Genomic DNA, 19,065 nt, shown 5'->3' on the forward strand with positions numbered 1-19,065 from the left:
AAATAACAATAACAAAAACAAATAACAACAGAATCCCACAATCATCATTATGGCCCTAAATTTTAAAACTTATGTGACATAGACCAATTCCTTGGAAGAATCAAATTACTAAAACTCACTCAAGAAGAAATAGATAACCTGAATAGCCATATATCTATTAAAGAAATTGAATTTCTAGGAAAAACCTTTCCAAAAAATTTTTTCAGGTCCAGATAGTTGACAAGATACCCTTCAACTGATGAATATATAAAGAAACTGTGGTATATAATACAATGTAATATTTTTCAGCAATAAAAAAACAAGTTCCTGAATCCCACAGAACATGGATCAATATTAAGTAAGTTGTGCCAAGTGAAAGAAGGAAGACCCAAAGGGGTACATGTAGTGTGATTCGATGAATATAATTTTATTTAAAAAAGTAAATCCATAGGGCCAGAAAACAGACCAGTGGTAGCCAGGTATTGACACAGGTGGGGTTGATGCCAAAGGTACCACACATGGAAAGTTTAGGGTAATGGAACTGTTTTGCATGGTCTTATGATTGTAGACACATGAATCTATGAGTGTTAAAACCCATAGAACTCTGTCTGCTACAGAGTGAATTTAACTGCAATACAGATATAAAATAAACAACTCAGGGTGTTAGGAGATCCCAGATTGGATTCATAATAAATGAATTATATTTATTTAATGTATATATATTTATTGTATATAAGTAATAATCTCATTAAAGAAAGTGAGGCAAAAACGACCTAAGTAACTTTGGAAAACTGTTTTGGCTGACTACTGTAATGTTAAAGACAAAAAGAACTGTACATAATAATGTACAGTAGTGGGTATGGGTTATCAATTCTGAATTAAAGTTACATGTATAATATTGTAAAATAAATGACTAATTAAATTGTAGAAAATGGGAATCAGATTTCTTATGGTCAGAAATGAAGTTAGTAATATGTAAGGGGAAAAAAATCTAGAATAAACCCTTAGGTGCTGGGTTCAAGTTAGAAATATCAGTCTGAACTCATGTTAGTCTTTATATATGCATAGATATATATACATAAATTCAATTGTAAACCTATATCTGTTGTATATCTATATATAAATAAAGAAATAAGTATACATATATGTGTATATGGATAATAAACATATGTATATTTTCTAGCTATGTCTGCTGAGAGGGTCTAGAAACAGTAACAAAGCAATATTAATGAACACACCCAGCACCCAGATCTTGCTTTCTAATACTGTTCTCTACTAAAAGGAACCAGGGCTCCATATAGAAATGGGCTATGGAAAGGGAAACACAAGATGGACTTCGAGCCTCCTGCAGTACCAGAAGGTAATTTTCAAGTGCTTAAATAAAAATTGTTGCATGTCAAAAGGATATAGGAGCCATCTTGAAAGAGCTGAAGCATTTTGAATATGATAAATAATAAAAGTATTGAATTACGATCCAAAGAATAAAAAAAATCCATGAGTCCATAATATATAACTCAATGACTGAAAGAGTAAATAAACCTGAGAGAAGGTACAAATCTTTCTTACAGAAGAATTCCAAATAATATACATAAATACTCCCCTTATAGACAATGGAATTTAATTCCCTTTCTCTTGAGTTTGGGCTAGACTTAGTGACTAGCTCCTAAACCAGAGAGTATGTATGGGAAGAGAAAAAATGGCAAACTTACAGAGGAGAAACCTGACCAATCCTACCTTAACAAAATTATCAAGGTTATTATCAGTAATGAGTCAGTTGCTATCTTGTACCCCCTGAAATGATGTGATGAGAAGGGCATTTCACCTTTGTGGTATCCTTCCCCAAAGCCCTTAACCCCAGTCTGATCATTAGGATTCATCAGACAAACTCAGAATACCTGACCAAATACCAAAATACTCTCCAAAACTGTCAAGATCAGGAAAAGAAAGACTAAAACACTGTCACTGATCAGCAGAGGCTAATGAGATGAGATGACTAATGCCATGTGGTGCTCCTGAATCGGATCCGGGAACAGAGCAAGACAATAGAGGGAAAACTAGCTAAATTCCAATGAAGTCTTTGTTGGTTCATTGTATTATAAATATCATGTTAATGTCTTACTTTTGACAGGTTTACCATGGACATAAAAGATGTTAGTATTAAGGGAAGCTGGGTGAAAGGTATATAAGAACTCTCTGGACTCTTTGAAACTTTTCAGTAAATTTAAAATTATTCCAAAATAAAAAAAAATTTTAAAACACTGTAACTGCCAATCCATCCACTTGCTTTTTAGTTCCATTATCTGGTCTCTACCATTCCAGGTTTATATTATTCTGACTGGAAATGAGGAATCCAGTTCCAATGTAGGACCTTCCACTGTTATCTCCAGCTATCAATGAATATTTCAATACAGGCAGACCTCATTTTATTATGCTTCACTTTTTTGCATTTCACAGTTACTGAATTTTTTGCAAGTCGAAAGTTGTGGCAACTCTGCATCAAGTAATTATATTGGCACAATTTTTCCAACAGCATTTGCTCACTTCATGTATCTGTGTCTTATTTTGGTAATTCTTGCAATATTTCAAACTCTTTATTAACTGGTCCCCCATCTCTCTCCCTCTCCTCGGGCCTCCCTATTCCCTGAAATACAACAATATTGAAATTAGGCCAATTAATAACGCTACAATGGCCTATAAGTGTTCAAGTGAAAGGAAGAGTTGCACATCTTTCACTTTATATCAAAAGCTAGAAATGATTAAGCTTAGGAAGGAAGGCATGTTGAAAGCCAAGACAGGCCAAGAGCTAGGCCTCTTGTGCCAAACAGTTAGCCAAGTTGTGAATGCAAAGGAAACGTTCTTGAGAGAAATTAAAAGTGCTGCTCCAGTGAACAAATGAATGATAAGAAAGCAAAACAACCTTATTGCTGATATGGAGAAAGTGTTAGTGGCCTGGATAGAAAATCAAACCAGCCACAACATTCCCTTAAGTCAAAGTCTCATCCAGAGCAAGACCCAACTCTCTTCAATTCTATGAAGGCTGAGAGAGGTGAGGAAGCTGCAGAAGAAAATTTTGAAACTACCAGAAGTTGGTTCATGAGGTTAAAGGAAAGGTGCAAGGTAAAGCAGCAAATGCTGATGTAGCAGCTACAGCAAGTTATCCAGAAGACAATTAATAAAGGTAGCTACACCAAAGAAAAGATTTTCAATGTAGAAAATCTTTTCCTACATTGTGCGGGTTCACATATGGAAGTAATTTGACTGAGAAATATGTTGGATCATTGTGAGAAAGGACCCAACCACATAGCTATAGGTATGAACAGTGCTCCTTCCTCTAAGTCTTCCCCAGAAGGATATGCTGCCATTTGCCAGAGTTATTGTAGAGTAAGGAAAGGAAAATACTCAAACCTTAGCTCTCAGACCCTTGGAAAGCCACTGTGGTCCTTCATTCAGAGTGTGTGCCATGTGTAATATAAGTGAAATGTACTTGGCTCGAATTCAACACATACTGGATCCTGTGGTATTGCTGACACACTTCGTTTCTTAGTGCCCAGGATGTAATTGGGAATAGTTTTATTTAGTAGCATGCATAGTCCCCACATTGATTTCTTGATTTCTATAATGAAGATTATTTTGGTAGGAAAATCCAGATAGAAGAAAGACCCTGAAATATCCCTTCTCCGAGTTATTTAACAAAGCAATGGCATATTCCTGGGGAAATTTCAGAGACTAGTGCTATTCTACAACTCCTGAAAGATGAAGGGTTTGTGATTCTTGGTGTATCTCATTTCACTGTCTTTTATGACCAGTGGAAAACTTGGAAGGATCTTGGAGAATGACCAGGGCCTACTGAACACTTAATCAGATAGTGGTGTTGCTCAGGATATAATATTTTAACTGGAGTATATCAGTGCAGTACCTGGCACTGCTATGCAGTTCTTGACCTAATAATTTCTTTCTAAATCTCATCAGCGAAGATAGTTGTTTCATGCAGTTTGCTTTATGTGACAAGAACAACAATACACCTTTTTTGTCTTAACCCCAGGCTATATTTACTCTCTTGTTCTCTTTTAAAATATTGTTGGAAATAATTTGATTATGTTAATGATCCATAGAATATCACACTGCTCTATTATAATGATGTCATCATGCTAAATGAATCTTGAAAATGGAATATAGTGAACAGCTCTTGTGAGACTTATGCATATCCGACACGTGGAAATAAGTCCTGCAAAAGTTCAAGGACGTCACATATCACTGAGGTGTCCAGGGGCATGTGAAAAGAAGAGTGAAATATAAAAGCATTTAGAAAAGTAAAAACAGACATTTCCTTGAAGAAGCGCAAGAGAGTCAGACTTCAGAAGACTTGGCAAGTCAAATCATAGCAAGCATTTCACTGGGAAAGACTTTTACAAAACTGTCAAGGTTAATGAGTTTATACTTAATTTGTTTATGATGGAGGAAGAGTAATTTTCTCAAATGATTATTATATCCACAAAGGCACAACATATCTTCAGATATATTCAGTGATTAGAGATCAAGGTGGAATTTCTTTTTGTTAGAGAATCAACAACTGATAGGAAATTTTCATCATTTTATTTATTCTGCAGACTAGAACTATACAGGTTTTTTTGTTTTTTTTTTATCTCAGGATACAAAGTGTTTTTTGGTTTGTTTTTATAACCTGTCTGTGGAATGCATGCCCAGAGGGGATGCAGGGGAAGGTGTCAATTTCACCCCAAATAGCACACATCAGAAATTGTTACTTCCATCTCTGCTTTCTTAGGCTTATAGGTTTAGAGGTTCCGGTGATCAAGAGAGAAGTGGTTCCACTAAGAACACAGTCCTGGTGGTCTTAAGCTGAGACCATCCATTTGGGTCCCCACATGCCACTGAAAGTACATGCAGTTAAATAAGTTCACTCTGTGGATTAACATTGTTTAGGTTTCAGGTGAGAGTGACTAAATTGACATCTCCCCAAGATGATGCTGTAGCTGATGGGACGTAGTGCTTTCTCCTGGTTGGAACACTTGTTTCTCATGCAAACACAGAAATAGCTAAATGTTGACAAAGGAAAGTGGGGACTATGCTGGGCTGTCTGCCTTTGCCCTTCTGCACCCACCCTCCACATCAGTGCCCAGGATGTGTTGTTCTATGGAGCGTTTCCACAGACACCCTTGTTTTCTGGGTTTATAAGCTATATGGGGAGAGAGTGTGATCATTCCACTGGAGCCTTCCACACTGGGCTCCTGGGTTGGCAGTGGCTACCTTGCTCTTCTGGGAGCACACCTTCTGCACGGTGGTCTTTTTTTTTTTTTTAATTGGGGTATAGTTGTTTTACAATGTTGTGTTAGCTTCTATTGAACAGCAAAGTAGAGTTCCCTGTGCATTAGTTCTCATTAGTTATCTATTTTATACATATTAGTGTATATATGTTAATCCCAATCTCCCAATTCATCCCACCCAACTTGGTGTCCATACGTTTGTTCTCTACATCTGTGTCTGTATTTCTGCCTTGCAAACCAGTTCTGGTTTCCTTTCCAAAGTTTAGTGGCCCCTCTCTCCAGCAGACCCTGCAAGCCTGCAGGAAGTTTGAGGTTCTTGCCATTGCTGGCCCTGGAGTGCATCCATTTTTTGTCATTTTCCATAACCTTGTCCATGTTATAGTGAATAGCTGTTTCATTAAAGTTTTCCTCAGTGTGCCATCTATTTCCTGTTGGGATACTGATTCTAACCATCACAATTTCATAAAATACCAGAAGATGCAAGTGACCATATAAAAAACCCTTTCTAATAGCCTGCTCTCCACTGAAATTATTCAGTAGGGTTGCTTAAAATGACCTCAAATCAGAGTGCAGAATTGAATACATCAATAAAGTTGGGAGGTCATCCTTCGGAACTCTGTAGAGGAACCCAAACATCAGACAGGCATTGGACTAAATGAGCTTTACTGTTCTTCTAACACTCCCAGCACAAACTCTCACTGGTTGCCACCTGGCTTAGCATCAATTTTATGTATTCTTACCAAATGAGTACAATGTAATCACTTGTGAGAATGTGGTTTTGTTAGTAAAAGACTGTGGCATTTTTCAGAAGGCAGACCATATGATGCTGAGTCACTCTGTGCTTCCTAGGTCTGAATGAAGAGGACACGGATCTGGAAATAGACACAGCTCATCTATTATGCCTCCATTGCAATAGGCAGTTCAGAGATGCTGGTCAAGAATGAATATCAAAAGGACAGAAACTCAGAAATAAAGAATAGAGTTGAGCCCCAATCACTGTGCAAAATGTGAAGGATAAATTAGACTGCTTGATATGTAATGCCATAACAGCTGAATAGCTTGGAATAAGATGGGATGGAAGGAGCTAGAAACATTGAAGGGACAGACTAAGCAAAGCCACCATTTACACTTCATTAAATCATGAAGTAAATCTTATATAATTATAAGGCTTTGTTTTCTGACCTTTAATTTTCTATATGGCAAAGTGTTTTTGGTACTTAGAAGAGTACGGTAGGTAGTCAGTCCTCAATGAATATTTGTCTAGAGGAAGAATAATATTTCTACAAAATTATAGGAGTGAGCTTAACAATTCCTGTTGTGATGATGTAGATGTGTCACATTAAAAAAAATAGCAGTCAGTCTTGTAAAGTAGCTGACCTCTGTTTATTATGGCAGGAAGTCCGGGTGCCAGGAAGAATTAAATCCCCTCACATGTGTACCCAAAACTCTGGCACAGGCAAATGAGAGATTACTCATAACCGTCAGATACATGAATGAAGGGAAGTGGGACAAGGAGAGGGCTTCCTCCCTTGTAACTCAAAGGTGGATGACAAAGGGAGCTTTGAGTTTTTTCTAGCTCCTCAAAAGACAATATTCAATTCCATTTCAGTTCCATTGTGCTTTGGCATCTGTTATTCTTATAACCCAGGACAGCCCAGTTTTTGAGCAATCAGAGAGCCAAGAAGACTGCTGCATCATACAAAGTTGCTGTCCTTCACTGCCAGGAGACTACAAGGTGATGGGAATGTCTCCATTTTACACTCCATCTGCTTATGTTTTATTTCCTTCATGGTAGATGTACGTTATTTCACTAATGCTGCGTGAGCCACCTGTGCACTAGACTGTGTGAACTAGAGGGGAAGCACAGCTGTTGTTCTCTTTTTCCAGGGAGAGGTGGGTTATCCACAATTATGGATCGTGAGTTATTGAATAGACCCCACATCCTCCCAAGGGATCACTGAGTCCGCTACCTTCTCGGTGGTTTGAGTCATGCAAAGATGACTGAAGACAGAATAAAGTAGGTAAACTAAACACATTACTTGTAGGCATAAAACTTATTTTGTGGTGTGATTGGCAAAGATGCATTTAACTTGTCAAAGTCTCTGAAATGGACCTCTCCATTTGAGATAGTATTTCTTGTAGCCTGGGAGGTACAGGTCTACCTGAATCTCAGACTATTGTGTGCTTACATCTGTTCTCAGAGAAGTAGTAAAAATGCCATCTGTCATTTTCCAGTAAAAGTGATCTCACACACTTGTAACAAATAAAACAAGTCACTTTCTCTAATTTTTAGTGTTTCATAACCATAGCAGTGCGTCTTGATTTTTGTAAGATATTATTTCTAAGATAATTCCTTAAGGCTATTTAAATGTAGCACGTCTTACAGACAGCAATCTTCTATAATCGTACTTTTAAGGGATCTTTACTTAATAATTTAAAAACCTTTAATAAATGCTCAGATTCAAGAGCTATATAGAGCCAAAGTCTAGGAATTAGGAAGGTGCCATTAAAAACTCTGTTGTACATTTCTCTTCCCAGCCTGCAGAGTTCTCAATCCTAACACTACAGTAGAATCTCCTGGGGGAGATTTCTTAAACTGCTGTCCCCTGGGCTCTAACTGAATCAGAAAGTCTCAGGTGGGGAAGGAAGCCATAAATATTTCCTAAAAGCTCCCCAGATGACTTTCATGTGTACCCACAGGATAGTACTCTTGGCTTCTATTCAATGAAATGAATCAAAAGATTAAATTAAGTTTTAACACCCAAAAGCCCTTGAAATTTTTCACTAGAATCCCACAGTTGTAATCTCTTCCATTAGTATATAGAGGGAGATGGGGAACCAGGCATCCTCTGTCAAGTAATTACCTTCCGTGGAGAAGATAAGGTTGTCAATAGCTGAAGGTGATGAAGTGAAGGCACAGGGGGTCGTGTCATAGTGAGGGAGGCTCCTTATCCGGGTGCATCTGAGTTCCTCTGCTATAAGCAGAATGTCATTTTGAAAATAGCACAATCCAATGAGATTCCTTGGGAGGAAAGAAAAAGAGACTGAACTGCCTTCTCAGCATGTCTCTTTTCCTGGTACATTTATTGCTTTCTATCATCAACTATAAATCAACTTTGATTTAGAACTCTATTCTGCTTATATCAGGATTTTTTAGTTACTCTATCGGAATTCCTTAATATGATTCTGTTTTTAAAAAGTTAAGACTTCAGAGAGTGTGTTTCTGGGAATTTACAGCAATTATTCTTGCTTTTATTGTCTATATGTTTATAGAAAACATTTTTTCAATTTAAAAATCCATGGAACTATATTTAACTGTAACCACAGAGATATTAGTAAATGCTGTGACTATAACTTTAGATGAGACTCTCAACTAAAACTTGGTCTTTCCGTCCAACATATAAACTGTCAAATGATGGGACTGACAGCTTTCACACAGGGTCATGTGTTCTGAATTGCAACCTTGTCAAACGATACTCTGAAAAGGCTGATGGGTCTGATTTCACCTAAAAAAAAGAAAAAGAATTGCCAGCATGCATCAATATAGAGAAAGTAGAATACAGCCCAAGCAGCACCCTCTGTGCTGTGATCCATAACATTAATACCAGAGAGGGTTTACCCAGAAACTGTCAAGCAGATTTCTTAAGATAGACAAGAGTCAACCTCAGAAGAAAGATTAAGCTTTTGAAAAGAATTACTTGGACTTGCATTAGGAGACCATCATTATACTTAAAACCCACTAGAAATGTTCTCACTAGATTTTAAGACACAACTTACTCTGTTTCCTAGTCAATACGTTCAAAAGAGGAATAAAACCTTCCACGAGGTATAAAACAGCAACATATCATTCTTGGCTCCCTCAGCTAGCCTTAGACCATTTTGTGCAGTGGAGGCCTAGGGATGGTTGGGACCACTCCAGCTTCAGTGGAAATGTCTAAAATTAATATCCACCAAAAGGTACACAGACCAAACATGTACCAAACACACTTCATAGAAAGTGTGGCCATCAAGAATTGGAATGCCAGATTTTCCTTAGCAGTCGTATAAAAAGAAAAAGATTTGACAATACCATAGCTAATAGGAAATGAATGGCAGTAAGTGACCCAGGCAAGAATAAATGAAAGAAGTAGCTTTTTTAAAGATATTATGCCTAGGGACTTCCCTGGTGGTGCAGTGGTTAAGAATCTGCCTGCCAATGCAGGGGACATGGGTTCAATCCCTGGTCTGGGGAGATCCCACATGCAGTGGAGCAACTAAGCCCATGCACCACAACTACTGAGCCTGTGCTCTAGAGCCCGCAAGCCACAACTACTGAGCCCACGTGCTGCAACTACTGAAACCCATGTGCCTAGAGCCCATGCTCTGCAACAAGAGAAGCCACTGCAATAAGAAACCTGTGTGCCACAACAAAGAGTACCCCTCACTCGCTGCAACTAGAGAAAGCCCCCGCACAGCAACAAAAACCTAATGCAGCCAAAAAAAGATATTATGCATTAATGGATAATGTATAACTTAGTAATAAGAACAGGTTATAAGAGTGAAACTGACATTATATGTGCAGATGTGCTGCATTATGTTTCACAGTGTTCAGCTCTCAATGCAAACCTATAGAGAGAAGCCAAAATGGGACTGTTTTATGCCCCCAACTCGTTAAGATGGTTTGTGTTGTAAAAACAATGAAGGTGCTCATGATGATGATGATGGATGGATAGTTAAGTTTATTAGGTGGATGCTGTGTACAAGTACTGTTCTAAGAACTTCATGGTGTTACCCCATTTAATCTTCATAATAACTGAAGGAGGTGGATATTGTTATACTCTCTCTTGTACAAGTAGCTGATGCTCAGGAACATTAAATACCTTGCCCAAGGTCATATAGCTCGTAATGGTAGGGACAGGAATGAGACCCAAATGGGAACCCTCAATCCATGCTTTCCAAGTATATAGCAAAATCCTGCATACAAATATATGGCAAAAATATTGTAAAATACCTGTATGCTACTCTATTTTCCCCAATACAGCAAAATTCCACACACAGGTTTTCCACGTAGAGTCTCAAACTAGTCATGTTTGGGTGGTACCCAAACAAATGGTGTTTCCTCTTATATATAGCTGGTACCACTTTCTCAGAACACCTGATCATACCCCTCACAGCAGTCTGATCTTACCTTCACTCCTCTCTCTGCTTGTCCTTATATCACACAGCTTTCTGTGTAATACTATTTTGCAAAGACAACCAGTACCTGGAAATCAAGTGTTTTTCCTGACAAATGTTCTTCTTGCAGTATTTACACAAGGACTATTAGTGGTAATAGAATCTGGCATGCTGCCTAATGTTAGTTAACATGACCCAAGGAAGGACTGAGCATGTACAGACCAAGGTATTTCTCCTTCATCCAAATTTCAGGTGACATTTTCCATATGTTTCACTCAAAGGGATAGGGTTAGTGCTGTGGAAATATCCTATTATTATCCAGATCAAAACAAAGTTTGTGAAATCTGTTACCACCATCATCCTTCTGGGTTCACAGATATGACACAGAGTGTGAAGTGACATGATCATGGTCACTGAGTTAGGAAAAACAGACTAAATCTGATCATCCATTCCCTGCAGAGTTGTGATATCCAAGGCAGCAGGTTAGGCCAGGTGCCCAAGAAAGCAAGTGGCAGGCATGTTGTCATCACAGCCTCACTCTAGGGCTGCTTTCTTGGGACTTTCAGTTGGGAAGAAAGAGAGCTTTCAAGAATACTTTTTCATTCATTCTACAAATATTTATTGAGCATGTACTATAGGGCCCAGCAGACAGGCCCTGCCCTCAACATGCTCAGAGCCTACTGAGGACACAAATAAGAAAATCACCCATGTGATTTATGGGCACAGAAGAGGGACTCCTTACCCAATACCATTGGCCTTTCATAAACAGGCCACTCAACAGCTGAGTTTTGAGGAACTAGTTGTGTAGTCATTACCCTGAGACAAGGGTGCTGTCCAGAAGAGGGTAAAGCAGATGAAAGGCTTGGGAAAACAACCTGCTTAAGAAGCTTGATGAGCTGGAGCATAAGGGCCATGTGGGGCTGTGTCTGGGGAGAACAGGGCAGTGGGAAGTTATCTTGGACGCCAAAAGGAAGGCCTAGAGAATATTACTGGGGCGTAGAATGTAACCTAATTTGGAGAATTGTGAGTTAATTGCACAGCCTGTGCAGAAGAGATGGAGACTTTAGTGGGACTTGACTTAGGAGACTATTTCCTTGGGCAAGAGTAAAATCATAGTGCAGGTTAAAACTGGAGAAGCAAGACATGGTGACTGACTTGATATGTGGGCTCATTATGAAGGCTGACTTGTGTTTGGTTTGGATAACTGAGGAGAATGTGTTTGGTGCTGACTGAGGGAATAAATCCAGAAGGAAGTGTTTGGGGGACTGAGGAGGGAGGGGGTAACATTACAACTTCAGTTTGGGATATGATGAGCTTGAAGTGTTTATAAGATGCTGAGATGAATCTGAAACAACGTGTCTGAGGTTGAAGAAGGTGGACAGAGTTGAAAAAAGAAATTTGGAAGGTTTTTGCAGTATATTATGGATGAAGTCATGGAGGCGAATATACTGGGCCAAACAGATCTTATCTCATGAAGATGAGATTCATGGACAGAACCCTGAGCAACAGTGGCATTTATATGGCACCAAAAAACAAAACAAAACAAAAAAATTCGTTGTAAAATAATGGCCTGAGTTGTTGGAAGCCAACAGAATGGAGTGTCATGAAAAGCAAGCTTCCAATTTCAGCTCAGACATTCAGAGCCCTTGGAAGTCCTCCTTATATTAAGAAAAAGCTGGACAAACAAAATATTGGTGACTTTTCTTGAACCCAGAAGAGAACTGAATTTGCAGGGTGAATCATCATTACAAAATCAGGAGAGTCTGATACATCCAGAGAGCTACAGCTCTCAAGATTTGCTCACTTGAGGCAGAAGGCACTGGATGCCATAAGCCAGTAGGAACACTTAAATAGTAACTCTGATGACTTGCCGGAGGCTGAGATGCTCCCTAGGAACTGCAATCACAATGAGAACTCCCATATTTCTGCAGGCTTTTCCTCTAGGGACCCTGCCAGTTTCTCATAAAAGGGATCCAAGAAAGCTCCTAACATAATCCTGACAGGAGAGGGGTAAGAGTAGCCACTTTGAAACCCTTCCAAAGGCTTCTGTCAAACAAGGGGAAATTCTGAAACCTTAGCACTGTTGGAGGAATGGACTTCTGCCCCACTCCAGACTGCTCCAGATTTCCTATCTCATCAAAAGAAAAAGAAAGTCACAGTGAATAGAGAACAGGGCTTAAAGGGGTAGACCAGGAAAGCTGGAACCAGGAAAATGAAGAGGGGCTTGTGGGGGATGTTTGACACCTCAAAGAAGGACAGCCCTAAAACACTTCTGAAGGCCACATTCCTGAGTCATAGGTGCACTAAAATACTGACATTTAATCAGAAGATTAGCAAAAGTCCTCATCCCCCATATCCTAAGATGAAACAAAAAATCCTCCATTAATAACAGTGGATTACAGTTTTAAGAAATGCAAGACACACACTTTCTAAGGTGCAGTACAAAGGGAAATCCAAAAGACAGGAGGTGAGAAAAAAAAAATAGGTCCACTTGAGGAATCTGAAGCCTCGACTACCTATAGCTACATCAAGCATTAAATGCAGCCCAACTGATAGTTAGGTTAACATAAATTCTCATATGAAAAGCATTTACCTCAGTACCTATTACCCTATAAACATGGCTGGATTTCTATAAACATTAAAAGATATGTCAATAAGCTGGAATAAACATAGCTTGATGACACAAAGCAATTATCAGAACCAGACTCAGATATAACACAGAAGTTGGAATTATCATACAAGGAATTTAAAATAACTGTGATTAACATGGCAAAGCTACCAGTAGAAAAAATAGACAGCATATACCACCAGATGGAAATGGTAGCAGAGAGTTAGGAAAAAATTTAAAAATCAAAAGGAAATGCTAGGAATCAAAAGCACATTAATAGAAATGAAGAATATTTTGACAGGCTCATCAGTAGATTCAAAACAGCTCAAGAAGAAATCAGTGAACCTGAAGATAGGTCAGTGGAAATTTCACAAATGGAAACACAAATATAATGTAAAGAACAAAGCTTCCCAGAACTGTGGACAATATCAAAAAGTCTGACATACAGATGATTCGAATAACAGAAGGAGCAGAAAGAGAATGGGACAGAAGAAATATTTGAAGAAATAATGACTGAAAACTTTCCAAAATTAATGACAGATACCAAACCAGAGATTTTAAAAACTCACAGAGTAACAAGCAGGATAGAAAATTTAAAAAGAAAAAAACTGGCCAAATCGTATTCAAATTGCACACATAAAAAATAAATAAAACCTTTAAGAAGATAGAGGGAATAAACCACATTATTTACAGAGGAACAAGAATATGAATTATAGCAGACTTCTCATCAGACACCTTTCAAGCAAGAAAAGAGTAGAATAAAATCTTTAAGTTGTTAAAAGAAAAAACACCTGCCAACCTGGAGTTCTACATCTGATTATTTTCATACATAATTTTTCATTAAAAGTGAAGGAAAAATATTTTTCAACAAAGAAAACCTGAGACAGCTCATTGCCAGTAGCTCTGCCATATAAAAATGACAAAAGCTCTTCAGGCAGAAGGAAAATTATGTCAGTAAAAAAGAAAGGAAAAACATTGCAAAAGAATAAATGAAGGTAAATTACTTTATTTTCCTATTTTTATTCATCTATAATATAGCACTCTGTTTAAAGCAATAATACTAGCAACATACTGGTGGTGACAGCATATGGATAAATGAGAACAAAAACAGTGTCCTAGGGGATGGGAGGGGGAATTGGGAATGCTCTGTTTTAAAGTACCAACACTACACATGAAGCAGTATAGTGTTATTTGAAGAGAACTTAAATTATTTAAAGTGTATATTGTGAACCCTAGAACGACTACTAAAAAAAATTTTTAAAGCACATATTATATATAAAGAGAGGATACAAAATGCAAGTGTATAAAATATGCAATTTAAATCACAGAAGGCAGGGAAAAAAACAGGGAAGAGGAAAAAACAGAGGGAAAAAATGCAATGAATAGAAGACGATTACCAAGATATCAGATTTTAATCCAAGTATCAGTATATTAATTACTATTCTAAACGTTAATGGTCTAAATACCCCAGTTAAAAGACAGAGATTATCAAATTGGATTTTTCATTAGAGACTCAAGCCATATTGTGTTTAAGAAAACCCATATTAAATATAGACTCAGATAGATTAAAAGTCAGGAGATTGAGAAAAATATGTCATGAAAATACTAATTAAAAGACAACTGCAATAGTTATGTTACTTCAAGACACAGCTGATTTTAGAACAATGAAGATTCTCAGGGTAAAGAGAGACATTAGAAAATCATAATAGGGTCAAATCTCCAAGAAAACATAACAATTCTAAAAATAATTCTACACTTAATAACAGAACATCAATATACATGAGGCAAAAATTTATGCAACAAAAAAGATAAATAGACAAATCCACAATGATAGTTGGAGACTTCAACTCTCTTGGTAATTGTTAAAGAAGCAGGCAGAAAATCAGTAAGGACATAGGTAATGTGAGCAGTGTTATCTATCAACTTGTCTTATTTGACATTTATAGAGCACTCCTTCCAACCTCAGTAGAATATATATTATTTTCAAATGCACGTGGAACATTCACCAAGAGAGAACGTATTCTGAGTTTAAATATACTTTAATACATTAAAATAATAGAAATCATACAAAGAACAATCTTAAAACACAATGCAATTAAACTAGAAATCAACAAGAGAAAGATATCTGCAAAATTCCTAAATATTTAGAATTGAACATGCTTTTAAACAACCGATGAGTCAAAGAAATGTCAAAAGAAAATTTTAAAATATTTTTAACTGAGTTAAAATGAAAATATAATTATGAAAAATGGTGGGATACAGCTAAAACTATGATTAAAGGGAATTTGTAGCATTAAATGCATATATTAGAAAAAAATAAATATGTAAAATCAATATTCTATGCTGCCACTTTAGAAATAAGAGAAATAAGATCAAATTAAGCCTAAAGCAAGAAGAAGGAAGGAAATAATAAGTATTATAGTTAAAATCTGTGAACTTGCAAACAGGAAAGCCATAGAGATAATCCACAAAACCAAAGGTGGCTGTCTGAAAACATAAATCAAACTGATAAACCTCTAGCTTAGCTAATCAAGAAGAAAAAAAAGAAAACAGAAATTATCAATCATTGCTGATCCCATAGTCATTAAAAGAATAATAAAGGAATGCTATCAACAACTCTAGTCCCATAAATTTGATAATTTAGATAAAATAAAACAATTTCTTGAAAGACACAAACTACCAAAACTCACTTAAGTAGAAAATAGAAGCCAGGACGTGGAAGCAACCTAAGTGTCCATAGACAGATGAATGGATAAAGAAGATGTGGCACATATATACAATGGAGTATTACTCAGCCATAAAAAGAAACAAAACTGAGTTATTTGTAGTGAGGTGGATGGACCTTGAGTCTGTCATACAGACTGAAGTAATTCAGAAAGAGAAAAACAAATACAGTATGCTAACACATATATATGGAATCTAAAAAAAAAAACAAAAGGTTCTGAAGAACCTAGGGGCAGGACAGGAAGAAAGATGCAGACGTAGAGAATGGACTTGAGGACATGGGGAGGGGGAAGGGTAAGCTGGGATGAAGTGAGAGAGTGGCATGGACATATGTACACTACCTAATGTAAAATAGATAGCTAGTGGGAAGCAGCCACATAGCACAGGGAGAGCAGCTCGGTGCTTTGTGACCACCTAGAGGGGTGGGATAAGGAGGGTGGGAGGGAAACGCAAGAGCGAGGAGATATGGAGATATATGTATTTGTATAGCTGATCCACTTTGTTATAAAGCAGAAACCATTGTAAAGCAATTATACTCCAATAAAGATGTTAAAAAAAGAAAAAGAAAATAGATAACCCAAATAGTCCTATATCTCTTAATGGAATTGAATAGCCAATGCAATTATTAAAAAAAAGAACAAGGTTGGAGGACTCATTTTACTCCATTTCAATTTTTACTATAAAGCTATTACTGTATTTTTACTCTAAAGCTGTCAAAACATCAGGGTATAAGTGAAAGAGTAGACACATTTAGCAGTAGAAAACAATAGGGAGCCTACACAAATAACCCACACAAATATAATCAACTGATTTTGACAAATAAAAGCATTTTAATGGAGAAAGGTTAGTTTTTTCAGCAAATGGTGTTGGAGAAATTGAATGTTCATATGCCAAAGTATAAGCATTGACAGAGACCTTACACCTTATACAAAAATTAACTCAAAATGGAGCATAGACCTAAATGAAAATACAAAATTGTAAAATTTCTACAAGAAAACATAGGAAAAAAATCTGCATGACCATGTGTTTGGCTACAAGTTTTTATGTAGATAGCAAAAGCATAATCCATGGAAGAAAAGCATTGGTAAGTTGGACTTTACTAAAATTTAAACTTTTCCACTGGTAAAGACATTGTTAATAGAATAAAATGACAAGCCACATACTGGAACAATGCATATGCTAATCATATATCTGATAAAGGACTTCTGTCCAAAATATACAAAGTACCCTCAAAACCCAATAGTAAAAAACAACTGAATTTAAAAAGTTAGTGGAAGGAAATAAATCATAAAGATCAGAGCAGAAATAAATGAAATAGAGAAGAAGAAAACAATAGCAAAGAACAATGAAACTAAAAGCTGGTTCTTTGAGAAGATAAACAAAATTGATAAAACTTTAGCTAGACTCATCAAGAAAAAAAAGGGAAAGGACTCAAATCAATAAAATTAGAAATGAAAAAGGAGAAGTTACAATGGACACCACAGAAATACAAAGGATCATAAGGATCATAAGAAACTACTACAAGCAAGTATACGCCAATAAAAAAGGACAACCTAGAAGAAATGGAGAAATTCTTAGAAAAGTACAACCTTCCAAGACTGAACCAGGAAGAAATAGAAAATATGAACAGACCATTTATGAGTAATGAAATTGAAACTGTGATTAAAAATCTTCCAACAAACAAAAGCCCAGAACCAGAAAATTTCACAGGCAACTTCTATCAAACATTTAGAGAAGAGTTAACACCCACACTTCTGAAACTGTTCCAAAAAATTGCAGAGGAAGGAACACTCCCAAACCCATTCTATGAGGCCACCATCACCCTGATAACCAAAAACAGACAAAGATATTACAAAAAAGAAACTTACAGGCCAATATCACTGATGAATATAGATGCAAAAATCCTCAACAAAATACTAGCAAACAGAATCCAACAGCACATTAGAAGGATCATACACCATGATCAAGTGGGATTTATCCCAGGGATGCAAGTATTTTTCAATGCCCACAAATCAATCAGTGTGAATGAAGAAGAAAAACCATATGATCATCACAATAGATGCAGAAAAAGCTTTTGACAAAATGCAACATCCACTTATGATAAAAACTCTCCAGAAAGTGGGCATAGAGGGAACCTACCTCAACATAATAAAGGCCATATATGACAAACCCGCAGCAAACAACATTCTCAATGGTGAAAAACTGAAAACATTTCCACTAAGATCAGGAACAAGACAAGGATGTCCACTCTCACCACTATTATTCAACATAGTCTTGGAAGTCCTAGCCACAGCAATTAGAGAAGAAAAATAGATAAAAGGAATCCAAATTGGAAAATAAGAAGTAAAACTGTCATTGTTTGCAGATGACATGATACTATACATAGAAAACCCTAAAGATGCCACCAGGAAACTACTAGAGCTAATCAATGAATTTGGTAAAGCTGCAGGATACAAAATTAATGCACAGAAATCTCTTGAATTTCTATACACTAACAACAAAATGTCAGAAAGAGAAATCAAAGCAACACTCCCATTTACCACTGCAACAAAAAGAATAAAATACCTAGGAATAAACCTACCTAAGGAAGCAAAAGATCTGTACTCAGAAAACTATAAGACACTGATGAAAGAAATCAAAGATGACACAAAGAGATGGAGAGATATATCATATTCCCGGATTGGAAGAATCAATATTGTGAAAATGACTATACTACTCAAAGCAATCTATAGATTCAATGCAATCCCTATCAAATTGCCAATGGCATTTTTCACAGAATTAGAACAAAACATTTTGTGATTTGTAGGGAAACACAAAAGTCCACGAATAGCCAAAGCAATCTTGAGAAAGAAAACGGAGCTGGAGGAATCAGGCTCCCTGACTTCAGACTCTCCTACAGAGCTACAGTAATCAAAACAGTATAGTACTTGCACAAAAAAACAGAAATATAGATCAATGGAACAGGATAGAAAGCCCAGAGATAAACCGAGGCATCTAATCTATGACATAGAAGGCAAGAATATACAATGGAAAAAAGATAGTCTCTTCAAATAAGTGTTGCTGGGCAAACTGGACAGCTACATGTAAACAAGTGAAATTAGAACACTCCCTAACACCATACACAAAAATAAACTCATAATGGATTAAAGACCTAAATGTAAGGCCGGATACTCTAAAATTCTTAGAAGAAAACATAGGCAGAACACACTCTGACATAAATCGCAGCAAGATCTTTTTGGATCCACCTCCCAGAGTAATGAAAATAAAAACAAAAATAAACAAATGGAACTTCATTAAACTTGAAAGTTTTTGCACATC

The 19,065-nt window shown here is 36.8% G+C and overlaps 1 long non-coding RNA gene across 1 annotated transcript in view; it reads right to left on the reverse strand.

The window, feature by feature from the left end:
- The window catches only part of LOC309655238, a 299,799-nt gene extending 281,526 nt beyond the window's left edge, over window positions 1-18,273 (reverse strand). The window contains exon 1 of the long non-coding RNA XR_014260685.1: window positions 18,139-18,273. This is a non-coding gene — a long non-coding RNA (uncharacterized lncRNA). The remainder of the gene's footprint in view (window positions 1-18,138) is intronic.
- Between the last annotated feature and the right edge of the window lie 792 nt (window positions 18,274-19,065).

This window comes from Balaenoptera physalus (assembly GCF_965194825.1).
Source record: "Balaenoptera physalus genome assembly, chromosome: 2".
Taxonomy (NCBI): domain Eukaryota; kingdom Metazoa; phylum Chordata; class Mammalia; order Artiodactyla; family Balaenopteridae; genus Balaenoptera; species Balaenoptera physalus.